Genomic DNA, 17354 nt, shown 5'->3' on the forward strand with positions numbered 1-17354 from the left:
TTAGTGTAGGTATGAGTCCATTACACATTCCAGTCTAAATATAGTTTTTACCATATATGATGTGAAAGTGTTATTTGTTTGTTACTGCATCACTAGGACTATGAGTTGGATTTATAGAAAGCAATGAGCTTGCCTATACCTGTGGCTTCTGATTCAACCATATAGCTTGTCATTTATTAAGGTGGTCTGTAAGACACCTGGCCCCACAGCCTGTTCTCAGTCGTTACATAAAGTGTGTGGAGACACTAGAAAAAATTCATGACTGGACCTGGGCAGCCTCGAACCTGCAGACATCTGACTAATGTCTCGAATGCTTACAGGAGTCTGCCATGTAGTCAGGATGTTCTCTCCTTGTCAATTTCATGTATATGTATCCATAGGAACTCTAGGGAGTGACATTATCTCAAAGTACCCTAAGTGGAACCAAATGGACCTTAGTTTATTTATTAAGGCTTTACAACACAAGTGCTGAAGGTCTGTAGGACACCTGTCAATAGTATAGCCATGATTAAAGTAAATTCACTAGTATAGGTGATGTACAGGAGACCTCCCTTGTTTCCTTACTTTTTTTTCCATGGGTCTATTTGAATCTCAAAATTTTCCATGTGCTTGTTCAGGGACAGATCCGGACTTTCTAAAAGGGGGTTCCCCATTGGAATTGCAACTTCAGTTTAGCCTGGTGATGCTACATGGCCTAGCTGTAAGTCAAAGACCACAAAAAAGAAAAGATAACCACAATCCACCAACTATACCTCCTTATTTATAACAACATACGTAGTTTGCTATACTGCTCCCCTGAAGAATACTATAACTTCTCTGTTAGAGTATCTCGATCTCTTTTGAAAAGGGGAGGTCCATGGAACCCTTTGAACTGCCCCTGTTGTTCGTTTACTTTTTGTGACACAATTTATGACTGGTGAACAGTACATACCACAAAGTCCATGATGTGTGATTTTTTGTTGTGGCTGTAGTTGGCATTTTGGGCTCAAACAGTTAAGAAATCTACAAAAGAGTTTGATTTGCTTTAGTAATGAGACACATGGTAGGGTTACAAGTGGGTCAGTACTGCCAGTTTAGTAATCTGGGTGGGATCCAGATCTTACCAGGTTTAATTTTAATTACAACATTGATAGCTAGATTTAAAATCCCAAGCTTTTTGATGATTAGCCCTGGATTTATACCATAATTATACAGGTCATTAGGGATTGTCTGGAATAAATACCAAGTAGCTATCAAAGCAGATTATTAATGGTTGATATGTGGGTGTTGCTCCACCTAAGTGTATAGGCAACAACTCCCATAGTGTGCTTACTTGATGCTAGGCTAGTACAATCAGGGCCGCCGAGAGGATTTAGGGGGCCCAGGGCAATTTAGAATGTGGGGCCCTTATTTTCAATAAAGAAACTCAGACAAAAGGATATTACAAGAGCAAGCTTAGCTAACTAGCTACTAGACTACAATCAAAAGCAAACTAGTTACTAACTGATAAGCTTATAACAGTTTTAGCAATATCAAACAGTTAAGAAATCTGCAAAAGAAGGGTACTGATGAAAGCAGAGCTCTCAACTCTCACGCATTACACGTGAGACACACGCATTTGACTCCAATCTCACTCTTGATTTTGCAACTCACGCATAGTTTTGCAAACATCTCACGCATAGTTTTGCAAACATCTCACGCATTTTTTCAGAAACAGACTGTCTAGCTTTATAATATAGTCTCTATTAACTTACAATCCGAGCCCGTTACAACCTTTGTACCCCCGCGACAGCGAGCCGTATACTTTCGTACTTGAGATTTCGTAGTGAACGGCGCTGGATCGCTTGTATCACATGCAAATACACGTGCAGCTGCACTGTGATGCTGTTCATATGGAGCAGCAAATCTAATTTTTATCTCTAAGGCTTACTATAGTTAGCGATTCCGGAATTCCGTAAATTTTGCATAAAATTTTCTCCGTGAATCTTCCATTGGAGAGTTGGCACAATCAATTCGCTGCCGTACGAGTGATTGATCAAACAATTGGATCATCTTTAGGGTTTCTGGGGGCAAGGAATACGATGGTGCAGTTAGTTTTCTGCTACAAATATGTCTGTGTGTAGTTTTATGCCAATTATAAGATTATTTTGCAATATAGCCACCACAATGTAATGTTCTCTTTGCAAGAAACGAACTAGCACATGTTAGTTACACCAAAGTGAGCATTTTTGTACATGTAGTTTTCAATATTACTATGCTAAAAGTTAGCAAATTTGCACCACAAATAGCTCATCTCTTTGATGCACCATTTTGGTAGCTGTCAAGGAGCTGTGCATTAAGAGAAAAAATAATCATATAAGCAGCTATAAATCAACAGTACACCTCCTTGCTTTGCATGCACATTGTATTTTTGAGTGGAGGTGACTGCTACAGAGTGGTTGAACTTCACCATGTGTATGCTGCTTTGCCTTCCGCAAGATCCTAAATGCATACAACTATTTAGTGGCTTTCTATGCAGGTGACTTTTATTCAGAGGGTCTTACAAGTAAGGTTACACTGTGGTCCATGTATTAAGGTATTGATAACAGAAAACAGAAGTTCAAAATGTTATTGCAAAGCTCAGTTATAAGCATTCATTCAATTGTGCCATTTTTGGGACTATTTTCAATGGAAAGATACGGAGAAAATTTTGCCTATTTTCCAGGACAAAACTGCTTATAACTCCACCATCCTATGATGGATTTTTAAAAACTAAGTGTTTATGAGATCCTTAGGGAGTACTGCACAAGGCTATGCTAAATAAAAACTATTTCCATTAATTTTAAAATTCTTCCGGAATCGCTACTATAGTGAATAGCACCAATATTATTCACAGTGGTTGTTTACTTGTAATATCTGGTTAGCTCAGTACAAGTTACTCCCCTTTCACAGTGGCCTTTGTGCACTGCTATGGTGTTTTCTTTGTGTGTTGAATACAATAAAGCTCACAGTAGCAAACAATAACTCTATAGACTATGTTACATACTGTAGCTAAATAGTATAGTTGTACCATGCAAGTGAGTTGCTTTACTGCTTTATCACTTAGCTACATTAATAATAATATTTTAAGATGCTCTCAAATCTATAGTCTATTTTTCAAAATTTTCCCAGGGTACATGGCCACCAGACCCCTTAGCTAAGTATGTTTTGCACACTATCGGATGTTCACCGGCATGTCTCACTCCTACATACTTATTTCTCACTCATTTTAAATTCAGTCATCACTCTAAGGTAACTGACACTCGAACTGACAGGTTGAGAGCTCTGTGAAAGCCGGAATGGAACGGAACGGAAATCAATCGGGGCGCGCGCCAAGTTTAAAATCGTTAAAAAACAGATTGTGCACTATTTCCAACTGTCACACAACAACTAGAATTATGCTAGAATTAGTTTGTTTCTGTTTATAGGCATGCTAGTAATCGTTCGCTCGAAAGTTCTATTAAATGCCCACCACGTGGCAAGGTGTGTGTAAATAAAATCCATCCAGTTTAGTTTAATCCTGATGTAGAAGTACTTCCTTACCATTCCAAAAGGTAAACTACTGTAGTATTTTCATGTTGTAGCGGTATTCAAGCCTTTTTGTACAAGTGTCGCTGGTTTTCTGAAGCATCTATAATTCTACCATTATTAGCAGCGATTTACGAGAGTTAGCAAACTGCAGTGTGTTATATTAACAGTGCTTACAAAAATAGGTTAACAGCTTAGCTAAATGATCGCTGTTTAGCTTAGACGATTGTACAACGCATTCTTGCAGTGGGCATTAAATAAAACCGTCGAGCAAATGTTTTCTAGCATGTCTATAGCAGAAACGAACTAATTCTAACACAATTCTAGTTATTGTGTGAAAGTTGGAAACAGTGCACAATTAGTCTCGCATAGCCAGACCCTATTTCTCCGCACGACGCTTATCGATTGGAAATTATAAGCGCCTGCTCCGAGACTAGTGCACAATCTGTTTAAAACGAAATATATTTTTTTAAACTTGGCGCACGCCCCCTATTGGTTCCGTTCCATTCCGGCTTTCATCAGTACCCGCAAAAGAGTTTGGTTTGGTTTAGTAATGAGACACATGGTAGGGTTACAAGTGGGTCAGTACTGCTGACCACTGACCCGTTTAGATGGTTAATACCAGGTCATTAGAATGTAGTAAGGATTGTCTGGAAAAAAAGCAAAAAAACGAGTAGCTACTAAAGCACAGATTATCAATGGTTAATACGTGGGTGTGGCTCCACCTAAGTTTATAGGCAACAATTCCTATAGTGTCCTTGCTTGATTATAGGCTAGTATAATCTTTGTCTTAGTCAGTCTGACTGATACAATTATTATCTCATTGCAAAACAATAGAATGATGTAATCAAATGCCATTCCTGGTGTTCACAGAAAATTCCAGACTGATCCAGACATAAAGAAAGAGATTGAAGCTTACTATGAGGGAAGGAGAAGACCTGCTATGATGATAGGATGTGATTCTGAAACATTTACTGAACAAGATGTTAATGTGAGTCTGTATAGGTAGTTCTTCTTTGGTGGAAATTGCTTGACTTCTCTTGAAATTTAGAGTTTTACACATAGAAGTACTACATGTCTCATTTGTAATTTAGTTCACCTTTTAGTGCTGCAATGAATGTCAAATTTAGTATCCAGATATTTAGATGTGTTAACAAACAGATACCGAACTATTTAATAACATCTTGATTAATGCGGGAGTACTAGAATTCAGCTACATATTGCCACATACACATGCTACTTACTCACTGAAATATATACAAATTGTTGATGGTTGTCTTTATACTCAATTTTACATGGTAGAACTGTCCAATTTGTTGTAGAAATATAACTGGTAATCAAAAACCATTTCAACTGTAAAATATCATAATTTACTCACATACATGTACGCATGTACATGTGTCAGTTGTCACACTGATAACTCCCTCGATGGATACACATCACCATCATGGTGAATTGACTACTGATCTTTGCTAGTCCTACTGTCACATTGTAGACAAGTATGGCTCACTTAGTGGTTGTTGTTTAGCTAGTTTAGAAACATGTATTGTTCCAGTCACACATATTGTACTGTTTCCATAATTCTTGTCAACAAGAAGACAATAGATAAACCACAACAATAAAAATATTTAAACTGTTTACTCAAATAGAGGAAGTGTTAAAGTTAGTCAACAGGATGATGATTTTTATTATTTGACAATTGTCCACACTCATCCAAACAGGTCAATATTATACACCAGGTGTGGAACTTGTTTCACTAGGTCCCATCCCATACTGTCCCTAACAGTTTAGCTTGTTGAGGAGTCTTTATTACTACATGTTGTGTATGTGTAATGTGTTAGTGTATGTACATTTGTTTGTGTGTATGTGTTAGTTGTTTAGTGTACAGTGGATCCTCAGTTATCCGAACAGCTTTGTTCTTATAGTTTGCCAAAAGTGTTCAGATAAGTGAATTTGTTCGGATAACTGAAGCCCATTGATTTGTATACAGAGCTTCGTTGAACTACTCTAATAGAACAGTCATTTACTCTAATAGAATGCACACTGATGGCAAAATACTCTAATAGAACAGTCACACTTGGCGTTCGGATAATCGAGGTGTTCGGATAACCGAAGTTCGGATAAGCGAGGATCCACTGTATATGTTTGGTCTCCTTCTTACAAGTGTGTGTCTGTACTCTACACTGTCTGTTATTCCAATAAAACCTTTTGTTGGTGACAAGTCAATGTGTTTAAGTTGTAAAGGAAATTCCATATCCCAGCTGTTGTGGCTAGCTCCTTTGAATGATGCCTATAGACTACATGTTGCTAGAGGATCAAGTCACCACTGGTGTGGGATTTTTCTACATTGAAAAGTTTTAGTGTTAACATTCGTATGTGTGTATTAGTGTTGATCAGTACATTTGTTTGTGTTACATATCATTTGTTTAGTAAACATGTTTAGTCTCATTCTTAAATACACGAGTGTGTATATGACATGTACACTGTGTGTAGTGTATTTTAAATCAATTTGTACAAATATGATATTTCAGTTACAGTCAATGACTGATCCCTTCATGGATGATGTGGAGAAGGAAAGAGTAATGAGGTATGTGTGACAAGTTGATAGTCTTACTACTTCTAACATATTCATACAGACATGAGCACATACACAACTGGAGGTGAAGCAGTTTTAGAGATGATCAGTCAGTTACTGAAGATAAGTCTGTACCAAGAAGGGATAACCACTTTATGTCCTTAATTGAACGGTCCTTGTAAGTATGTGTGTGTTGTGTGTGAATGGGTGAGGTTAGGGATCAGTAAAAGCTGTTGTGATGGAAATCTCTGACCTTATTTTTCTTAGCTTAAAGTGTTCTTTCTTCATTGAGCCTGGCCTGTTACTGTTGAGGGTTGGGATCAGTGAAAACAGTGAAACTTTGTGTCTCGAAATGTTCTAACTGTACAATATACAGTGTATATAGCTACCTGTACTTTATGTTTGTATATTTTTAGAATGCAATCAGATACCTTCTACCATCTGGTTTGTATGCTAAAGATGTTTGGCCTTTTCTAATGGTATGTGTTGTAATATTTTCCTTAAAAGGTAAAATTAAATTGTTTTATATTTAGCATCCACTAGAATATTATCCAAAGAAAAATAGTAAGCAAAACTTAACAAGTGTTTGTGTTATTTTGTGTGTGGCTTGTAGCACAATCTGTTGATGCAGACGGACGACCATTTGAAGCAGGGTTTTTACTGGCTTTCCAGCCTACCACAATCTAGTATATGTGAGTGAATAAGTGTACACACTACACAGTAATACAGTGAAACTTCAGTGAGTTCGTTGTCATCCTCTTAATATGCCATCTTATAGTGCCTATATGTCAAGGACCTACTGTGTAGCCTAAATATTTCAAGGGAAAATTTTTTGCTGATTTCACAGTTTTAGGGGTTACCAGCAAAAGTTATCCTTGAAATATTTAGACCTCCATATTTTCTAATAGATTTTGGGAGTGTTTGCAAATTTGTGAAAAAAAATTAGTTAGGTAACATTCAAAAAAATTATTTCTCTAGATATTTAAGTACTTGACTGGGTCACTATTAGGGGGTGGTCTTATTAAGGAGGCCATTAAGTACATCTTTGTTATGTTTGGGATCTACTTGTAATGGTCCCTTTAAAGAGGTGGTCCTATTACAGGATTTGATGCAATAATAAAATTTTTGTATAACCATGGCTTATCTTCATGAGTGCCAAAGAACTCTAACAACAAGAATGAAGTTACCAGTAGCTGTTGTGTTGTTAGTGGCTTCTCCATAGCTGAAAGAAGCCACTGAAGTTAGCTGGTCATTGGTTTGTACCACTGAGTTAACCCAGAACCAGTGCTCGAAATAACGTTTGACAACCGTGGACATTATCGGGACAATACACAGAATGTCTGAATAAGTTTCTATTTATCCTGAGAAATTGTCCAGCCAAAAGAGAGCCAGTGAAGATACTGCTAGCAATTGTTGTGGAAACACTAAGAAGTGTGTGCTGGTGTGGTAGCAGAGAAAATGGGAGAGAACTGGGTATCTGAAAATAAGTCTTCAGACAATGCGATGGTTGCAGTTTGAAACAGTGCATGTTGACCAGGAACACGTGACCATGCTAAATATGAAGTTTGCTATAAGTTTCATGATAAGCTCTGCTCGATACAGAACTGTAGGCCAGCCTTTATTAAAGGCATGACCAATATTTGTGCTTTGACCTTCAAGGATCATGCAGCAGCCATTATGCACAAGTGAGCAATAGCATTGGAGGGCAAGGAACTGTGAGCTTGATGGAATATGTACCAATTGCAAGGCAAGTTGAAGATTTTTAAAAAAGGATATTGCTTACACAATCGCTAAGGAAAACCTTGCCTACACTAAGACAAGAGTTATTTGTGAGCTTGAAATTATTTAAAGCTATAATTAGCTATGACTGTTTATGACCATATCATTTACTATAATTATAAGCATGTCAAGTAGGTCTCAAACAAAGCTATGGTGTTACTTCATAACCTCATTTATAAGACCACCTCATTATAGTGACCTTTTTACTTAGTTTCCAAACACAGCTAAGGTGTATTGGTGACCACATTAAGACTTTTACTTGTTAATCTAAATGGTGACCATGTTACTGAAGTTTCACTGTACATACACTCATGAACAATTACTAAGTGTGTGTGTGTTCTGTTAGGAAGTATTAGAGTATACTAGACAGTTAGATGAGCAGTATACAGCCAGGAAGTCAGTTGATAAAACAAGTCCTGGACAACCATCAATCCCAACCTCTCAAGATGCTTACAACATAACCAAATACAAGATCAACTGAAAGAAAGGAACAGCTGATGGTATAGTATGTGTGTAATGTGGTTGTGTTCACAACACAAAAATTGTTGTCTCATGTACCCAGTAAATGAATAGAGCAGCCCAAAGCTCTCAAGCCCGTGTTACAACTATTACAAAAATATTTTCACTTATCCTAAAAGATCGTCAAGTCTTGTACTACTATACTCATGTGATGTTTGCTTTGCCTGATATGTTACTTGAGAGCTAAGGACTTACATATCAGGCAAAAGCCTGAATGCCCCATGTTATAGCTAATATGTAACACTTTTGATCCATATCAGGCTAATAGCCTGTTATGGCATCTAAGCCAATATGAGTGCAACCACCCAATGTATTATATACATGGCTAAAAGGTTCGATTATGGGTTAGCAGCTGGTATGTTATTGGTTACAATGAATGGACAGATGTCACAGAGAATTTCAGTTGCATGAATTTAATCTTTTAAGCAGTGCTATTTAATCAATTACAAAGTTTACTAAAGACATAGATGAGTAAGCTTGTAGAGTGGTTACTTCATGTAGAGTAGTAATTTTGTGTTTTCAGTAATGGGAATGTGATCCGCATTAGAAAACTTGCGGAAATGCTTAGTGGATAAGCTATAGCACTAGTTCTCACCTTAGCCATACTTTCTTTTAACTCGTAGGTTAGGCCATACTTATTTGAAGAGTTGTTGCTTGACCCTGACTGATCCAATTTTTGCACAGCTTTTGATTAAAAATTAACATCATGTGACACCTAGAATTTAATTTGTAGTTGGTGCAAGATGATCAAGATACTCTAATAGAACAGTCAGTGAGTCAAATTTTGATCTCAAGATAATGTCATCTATAAGTGTAGTTCCCAATCCATGGTAAAATGACAGGAAATGTATCAACAGGTAAATTTGCAGAGGACATAGAAGTTACAGTCTACGATTGTTTTGGAGGACAGCTACATGCGCAATCCCTATGTTATATACATCCTGTTGTTGTGATCATGTGTATTTATTTCTGCTGTTATCTAGAAGATGAAGGCACAGAGTTGACCACGAAGCAAGGGCTAAAAAATGGAGATAAAGGTAACGTGGTGAACCAGAATTCTCTATTTAGAGTTGAGCGAAAATGACTCCTCCATTAGAATATATCCATCTTTTGCAGTGCTAAATTCTCTTCACTAGGATTCTAACTGAGGCAGCTGTGTTGGTTGCTTCAATGGTAGCTACTCCACTGAAAACCAGTTATATACCTCCTCCACTTCTTCGGTAAGAAAATTTGCTTCACTGCCATCTGTGACTCATTTAGCTACAGCAATGTATTACAGCTACTAGCTACAATTATTTCCCTTTACAATAGGACAATAGCTAGTTATGTGGCTTGTAACTAGGAAGTATTTGACATGTCTGGAGACAATATTTTATCTGATTTACTGGTCTAATTTTTAAAGATGTGGTTTGTGACCAGAAATTATATAATAAATATGTCTGAAATTAGCTTGTTATCTTCTTTGTTTCCTACCAATTGACCCATTTAGTTGTAAAATAAATCTGAGCCACAAACTTTCAAATAGGTGTGGCTGTAGCAAGGATGACCAAACACTTTCTGTATTTGTGGTTATAATGGTTAAATCCAAGTCGTGCATCAATTGATCCCCACAATCGATTTTGACCTTAATGTCTAATTACTGCCCAGTTGTATACTGGGCTACATCTGAGGAAAAGTCACTAACTGGGCTACATTGTGAATGCTGCCTGGATGGCTCCTTTGATCTGAGGTGTGAAAGTGATACATGCCTTTGTAATTTGATGAAAGGTGTTTCATGTGTGTGGTGTTTGTGTAGTCAAATTCCTTTGTAACAAAGTTGTGGTTTGTAAAAATCATGTGTATCTATCACAGGAAACAACCAGATATGATGTCAAGGATGAACAAGTGAGTATTTACACGTATTTGTGTGTGTGTGTGTGTGTGTGTGTGTGTGTGTGTGTGTGTGTGTGTGTGTGTGTGTGTGTGTGTGTGTGTGTGTGTGTGTGTGTGTGTGTGTGTGTGTGTGTGTGTGTGTGTGTGTGTGTGTGTGTGTGAGTTTGTGAGTTTGTGAGTTTGTGTGTGTGTGTGTGAGTTTGTGTGTGTGTGTGTGTGTGTTATTTGGGGCTGATGACTCCGATCCCTAGATACATCACTACTGATCTTTGCTAGTCCTACTGTCACATTGTAGACAAGTATGGCTCACTTAGTGGTTGTTGTTTAGCTAGTTTAGAAACATGTATTGTTCCAGTCACACATATTGTACTGTTTCCATAATTCTTGTCAACAACAAGACAATAGATAAACCACAACAATAAAAATACTTAAACTGTTTACTCAAATAGAGGAAGTGTTAAAGTTAGTCAACAGGATGATGATTTGTATTATTTGACAGTTGTCCACACTCATCCAAACAGGTCAATATTATACACCAGGTGTGGGACTTGTTTCACTAGGTGCCATCCCATACTGTCCCTAACAGTTTAGCTTGTTGAGGAGTCTTTATTACTACATGTTGTGGTTGTGTATGTGTAATGTGTTAGTGTATGTACATTTGTTTGTGTGTATGTGTTAGTTGTTTAGTGTACATGTTTGGTCTCCTTCTTACAAGTGTGTGTCTGTACTCTACACTGTCTGTTATTCCAATAAAACCTTTTGTTGGTGACAAGTCAATGTGTTTAAGTTGTAAAGGAAATTCCATATCCCAGCTGTTGTGGCTAGCTCCTTTAGCTGATGGCTATAGACTACATGTTGCTAGAGGATCAAGTCTGTGGGATTTTTCTACATTGAACAGTTTCAGTGTCAACATTCGTATGTGTGTATTAGTGTCAGTACATTTGTTTGTGTTACATATCATTTGTTTAGTAAACATGTTTAGTCTCATTCTTAAATACACGAGTGTGTATATGACATGTACACTGTGTGTAGTGTATTTTAAATCAATTTGTACAAATATGATATTTCAGTTACAGTCAATGACTGATCCCTAATGGATGATGTGGAGAAGGAAAGAGTAATGAGGTATGTGTGACAAGTTGATAGTCTTACTACTTCTAACATTTTCACACAGACATACTACTGGAGGTGAAGATGACCTTCAGTCTGTAGCAAAGAAGGGATGATCACTTTATTTTGTTAATGAATGATCCTCGTACATGTAAGTGCATTTGCAAATGTGTGTGTGTGCGTGCGTGTGTGTGTGTGTGAGGCAGCATGCATAACCAAGTGGTTAGAGCATCTGCCTGGTGATCAAAAGGTCCCAGGTTTGATTCGCGGTTATGCCACTTTGGTGTTGTTGTTGTTTCCTTGAGGAAGAAACTTTACTCACATTGCTCCAATCTACCCAGCTGTTAATGGGGACCTGGTGGCCTGGCGTCAACAGGGTAAGTAGCCCACTTAACTGTAACATCAATGGGTACCTGGTGTTAACTGGGGAAGCAAATGCCCAACTGTCCTTGTCTCGCTTAGCAGTGTTGAGGTTGTTGTGGAACTTTGGGTTCTGCGACCTCTCTCCATTAGACCTGGACAGTCCTCCTACGGGTTACTAGCCCTGTCCCAGGAGAATTTGCCTGCACAAAGCTCAAGCACCTGAGTAGTGCACAGGCATCCCAGTGCTCTGTGTGTGTGTGTGTGTGTGTGTGTGTGTGTGTGTGTGTGTGTGTGTGTGTGTGTGTGTGTGTGTGTGTGTGTGTGTGTGTGTGTGTGTGTGTGTGTGTGTGTGTGTGTATTGTGTAATGGGTAAGGATAGGGTTCAGTAAAAGCCAAAGCTACGTGGGTGTTGTTATGATGGAAATCTCTGCCCTTATTGTGGAGGGTTTTTTTTCTAACTTGCAGTGTCCTTTCTGCATGTAAGAACAATAAAGTTTATGTCTTTAAATTTTATAACTGTACGGTATAGCTACCTGTACTTTATGTTGTATATTCTTTAGAATACAATCAGATACCTTCTATCATCTGGTTTGTATGTTAAAGATGTTAGGCCTTTTCTAAAGGTACTGTATATGTAATCGGATTTGCGAAAAGGTGACTTTTTCACACCAAAATTTGACCCATTTTATGAACTCTGAAGCTTATTGATCATGGAAACTTTCCATAAGTGTAGCTACAGTGTCTGGCTGCATTTTGATACTAAGAACAAGTTAATCAGTATAAGGGGTGAAGTGTGTTAAATCGTTTTGTTTCCTGGTATGTAAAATGGTACTTTTTCACAAATCTGGTCACATATATTGTAATATTTTCCTTAAAGATAAAAATAAATTGTTCTATATTTAGCATCCACTATAGTACATTCACGTTGAGCTGAACCCTCAAAAACATTTAATAGCTCATGGATGCAATTACACACGATCTTGAAATTTGGCTCATTTGTAGTACTGCTTGACCCGCTAAAAATGTTTCAAAATCTTTTTGTTCAAATGTTCGACATAATATTTATGACCAATCAAAATTTTCACAATATATTTGCTATGGGGAAGCCATATAAGTACAGTGTCCATTACAGCCCTTTCCCGAACTTGTAATGGAGCCAAACCGTACGTGTCTGTTGTTAATACCTTTGCTGTTACTAATAATCATCTGGTTGGCTGAAATGTTAACTCTGTTGAGAAAAAATCCACTTTTAATTTTTAGCTGTTTTTCAGGATTCAGCTCAACGTGAACATACTATAGAATATTATCCCAAGAAAAATAGTAAGCAAAACTTGACAGGTGTTTGTGTTCTTTTGTGTGTGGTTTGTAGCACAATCTGTTGATACAGATGGACGACCATTTGAAGCAGGGTTTTTTACAATCCATCAAGAAAAATATGGACAATTTCTGTTACGATGGAAGCCATCATGCGCTACTGCCAGATTGACACTTTTTGCTGTCAGCAAACATGAATGGGGACACTGGTAAGTCCATGAAGAATTCATTGTTCATACTGTAGTATGCCAAAAGTGCATGTGTCAGGCTGAAGCAACATCAAAATTCAAGCTCGTAACCTTGGCTACACTTGTCTGAAGGCATCAGTTCAGTCAGCCAGTTAGTCACTAAAAACTCTATTTTGTTTTTTTGTTTAATTTCATAGCAAGTTGTTGAAAACATTTCGGGTCTATATAAAGCTTGTTTGGGCTTAAGCTTTACCTAACCAATACTGCTTCATCATCATCAAGGAAAAGTAAGGCTGGTGATGTTTTTCATGGGCCACACCCACACCTTTGTGGTCCCTACTATACAGTACTATCGTACTGTATGATACATGCATAAATGGTTCAATTATGGGTCAGCAGCTGATACGTTATGGTTACATGTAGTTATGATGAACAAACTAATCCTAGAGATATCATACAGAATTTTGGTTACAGGAGTTTAATGTTTTTACAGTATTTAGAATTTACTAAAGGCATGGATGGGCAAGCTTGCTTGTATATAGAGTTGTTACTTCATGTAGAGTAGGGTTTTCAGAAATGGTGGTGTGGTCCACATTCAAAATCTTGTGGAAACACTTGATGAATAAGCTATAGTACTAGTTCTCACCTTAGCCCTACATGTTTCAACTTGTAAGGTAGGCCATGCATACCTATTTGAAATGTAGTTGCTTGGACACGACTGACCCAATTCTGCATGGATTATAATTAGAAACGATTAAGGTCACTTGACACCTAGAAGTTAATTTGTAGTTAGTGCAAAGTGATTGAGATGCTCTCAGTGAGTCAAATTTTGATCTCAAAAGGCAATGCTATCTCTAAGTGTAGTTCCCAAACCAAGATTGTAGTCAGATAATTTTAGAAGGTGAGCGAACCTGAATATTACAGTTGAACGAATGTGCTACTCTAATATATTAGAGTATATCGATCTTTTTTCAGTACTAAATTCTCTTCACTAAGATTCAAATAACTTTTACTGATGCAGCTGCCTCGGCTGCTTCACTAGTAGCTACACCACTGAAAATCTACTTCTTGGCTAAGAAAATTGTTTCAGTGACTTCCACGACTCATTTAGCTGTAAGTTGTAGCTACTAACTACATTTATCTCTCTTTACAATAAGCAATAGCTAGTTACGTGGCTTGTAACTGGAAAGTATTTGACATGTGTTTTATCTAACTAAATATTGAAACGATAGGATTTGTGACCAGAAATCATAAATGTGTTTTCTTTTCTTTTTAAGCCTACCAACTGACTCATTTAGTAGTAAAGCAAATTTGAGTAATGAATTTTTAAGGATAACAAAACCCTATTTGTCTAAGTGGTTTTCAATGTTAAATCCAAGTCATGAATTCTAATCATGTGAATAGTAATCAATTCCCACAATCGCTTTTGGTCTTAACGTTTATAATGACCACCTAGTTGTAGTCCGGGCTGCATTTAGATGAAGGACTGGTCAATTAAAGTAAACCAACTGGGCTAAATTGTAAATGTAGCCCAGCCTACTCCTTTGATCTGAGGTGTGAAAGTGGTACATGCCTTTATAATCTGTTTGTATTGATGAAAGTTGTCCTTTGTGTGGTGTTTGTTTAGTTAAATTCCTTTGTAACCAAGTTGTGGTTTTGTAAAATAATTTTATTGCTGTCTGTATCACAGCACAGAGAAGAATCAGATATGATGTTGAGGATGATATTCTTATAATCAAGTGAGTATTTACACATGTATGTGTATTGTGTGCGCGTGCGTGCGTGCGTGCGTGCGTGCGTGCGTGCGTGCGTGTGTGTGTGTGGCTGATGACTCCCTTGATGGATACACATCACCATCATGGTGAATAGACTACTGAACTTTGCTAGTCCTACTGTCACATTCTAGACAAGTATGGCTCACTTAGTGGTTGTTGTTTAGCTAGTTTAGAAACATGTATTGTTCCAGTCACACATATTGTACTGAAAGTCTTACTATTTCTAACATATTCACACAGACATGAGCACACACACCAAGTGAAGTTTAGAGGTGACCTTCAGCCTAGTCAGTTACTGGAGGAGAAGTTTCTACCAAAGAAAGGGCGGCCACCTGAACAGCAATTGAATGATGCATTTGCTCTGTATGTGTGTAGTGTGGGTGTGGGTGTGTGTACGTGTGTGTGTGTGTGTGTGTGTGTGTGTGTGTGTGTGTGTGTGTGTGTGTGTGTGTGTGTGTGTGTGTGTGTGTGTCAATTGTGCGCTTAGGTGGGATGGAAAGGGGATGTTTGTGTGTGTGCATATGCATGTGCATTTTACCATGCACAGTTTATTTTTCACATAACAGGTGAAATTTCATGTAGAACTGTGCCCTATACCCATTGGATCATACAACGTATTAGTTCCAACTCCCCTTCCAGTATGCACTGTCAGAGGGTACCTGACTACTGTACACATAATTATAAAGTTGTTGATTTGTAATGTACACTCCATATAATGTTAATATATTCTCTTCTCTACTAATATGTATGAATTTGTGCTCAATCAATTTACAACAAATTTAATGCATACTATTTCACTTACAGGAGAAAATGTTAAGAAAAACACTCAAAGGAGGGTGGATAAAGGAGTCGAGGTGAAGATAAGGATCATTTTCTCCATCACAAGTTGTACACCAGTTGACATCTCAGACAATGACCGAACCCTTAACTGTGTAATTAATTAGTTCTCTTTTTATATTATGAACTTTTGATTGTACTAGTATTGTGTTTGTTGTAATCCTTTGTAAGGTTTATACCAGTACACTATAGCTACTATGGTATAAAGTTTTTGAAGTTTTTTTTTTTTTGCTGATTTCAAGGTTTTGGAGGTTTACAGTAGGGTTGAGACAAATAGTTCGAAGCTTCGTTTGGTCTCATAACATTCGGATGCTGTTTTACCCCATCAAAGCTTTGTTACCATGGATACCAACATGTTAAACCAGTTGCACAAGTATTATCACTCCTTGTGGAAGCTGCCATTTACATATTTTTGATGTAATTGTAGTTTAAACAATGATTATACTGGAGCTATAACAATGTGTAGGAGTTTGTGCTACGGTGTACACACCCTAAGAACCATCAATTGTGGTCATTAATAGTTGACATGACATTTGCAACAAAGCTTCGAAGCTTCGGTAACATTTTGAAAAGAAGCTTTGGAGGATGTACTTGTACATTCATTCCAACCCTAGTTTACAGTGAAATTTATTCTAGACCTCCAAATAATACATTTGTGATTGTTTCTTTTTGCATTGCTCAACCTAAAAATTTTAATTTGTCCTGAAAGCATCTTGGACTACACAATGTACTGCTGATCACTTCCTGTGTTAAAATATTTTTTGTTGTGGTTTAATTACTGACCAGTTAGGTATGTTAGTTATGTGTGGTACAGACTGTATTGTTCCCATATCACTGTAGTGGAAAGTTTGGTGGAGGATGTGTGTGAATGGAAATGTGTGTGTGTGCAACTGTGCATGCATGCGTGTGCAGTGTGTTCGTGTTGTGACAAATTGACTGATAACTCCTACAAGCACAAAGTGTTGATTAAGTCATAACATAATATTGTTGTCATACACAATCCTCCACATCACTACATAGTTACATCTTGTATTAGTAAGACATTATGTGCTTTAGATCTTAACATGTATTTTTGTTATGGCAATAAGGTCCCTTAGCTGAAATTATTTTACCAATTTGTCCCTTATCTGCTGTTCTAGTCATGTCAGACCATCTTTACTAAAGTCTACATATATACAACTATGGTCCATTAGTTTAATGTATGACAGCTTTAACAAATCTTATCCTCAAGAATGGTAAGTTAGAACATGGAGGTCAAAGCTGTGAATTTTATTTTTATATCAACTGAGTGTGTATGTGTATAATACAATATTTTTGGCAAAGACCTATACACCAAATTAAATCATCATAGAAAAACACACGTATTATTAGTCCAATGCATATCCAGCTCTGACTTGAAGTCATTCAATGAGCGTGCTTCAATAATATCCTGCGGTAAACTTTTCCAAGAATTCATTACATGATGAGAAAAAAAGTTCCTTCGTAGCAAATAAGAAG

General features: G+C 37.3%; 1 protein-coding gene across 1 annotated transcript in view; it reads left to right on the forward strand.

The window, feature by feature from the left end:
* Nucleotides 1–17354, forward strand: part of LOC136257314 (protein NLRC3-like) — a 273319-nt gene that overhangs the window by 102240 nt on the left and 153725 nt on the right. Inside the window, exons 8-12 of the mRNA XM_066050434.1 lie at nt 6057–6112; nt 6162–6278; nt 6517–6579; nt 6634–6664; nt 6714–6792. The gene's annotated coding sequence lies outside the window, so the exon portion shown is untranslated. The remainder of the gene's footprint in view (nt 1–6056; nt 6113–6161; nt 6279–6516; nt 6580–6633; nt 6665–6713; nt 6793–17354) is intronic.

The sequence above is a fragment of the Dysidea avara genome, chromosome 6 (genome assembly GCF_963678975.1).
Source record: "Dysidea avara chromosome 6, odDysAvar1.4, whole genome shotgun sequence".
Classification (NCBI taxonomy): Eukaryota; Metazoa; Porifera; class Demospongiae; order Dictyoceratida; family Dysideidae; genus Dysidea; species Dysidea avara.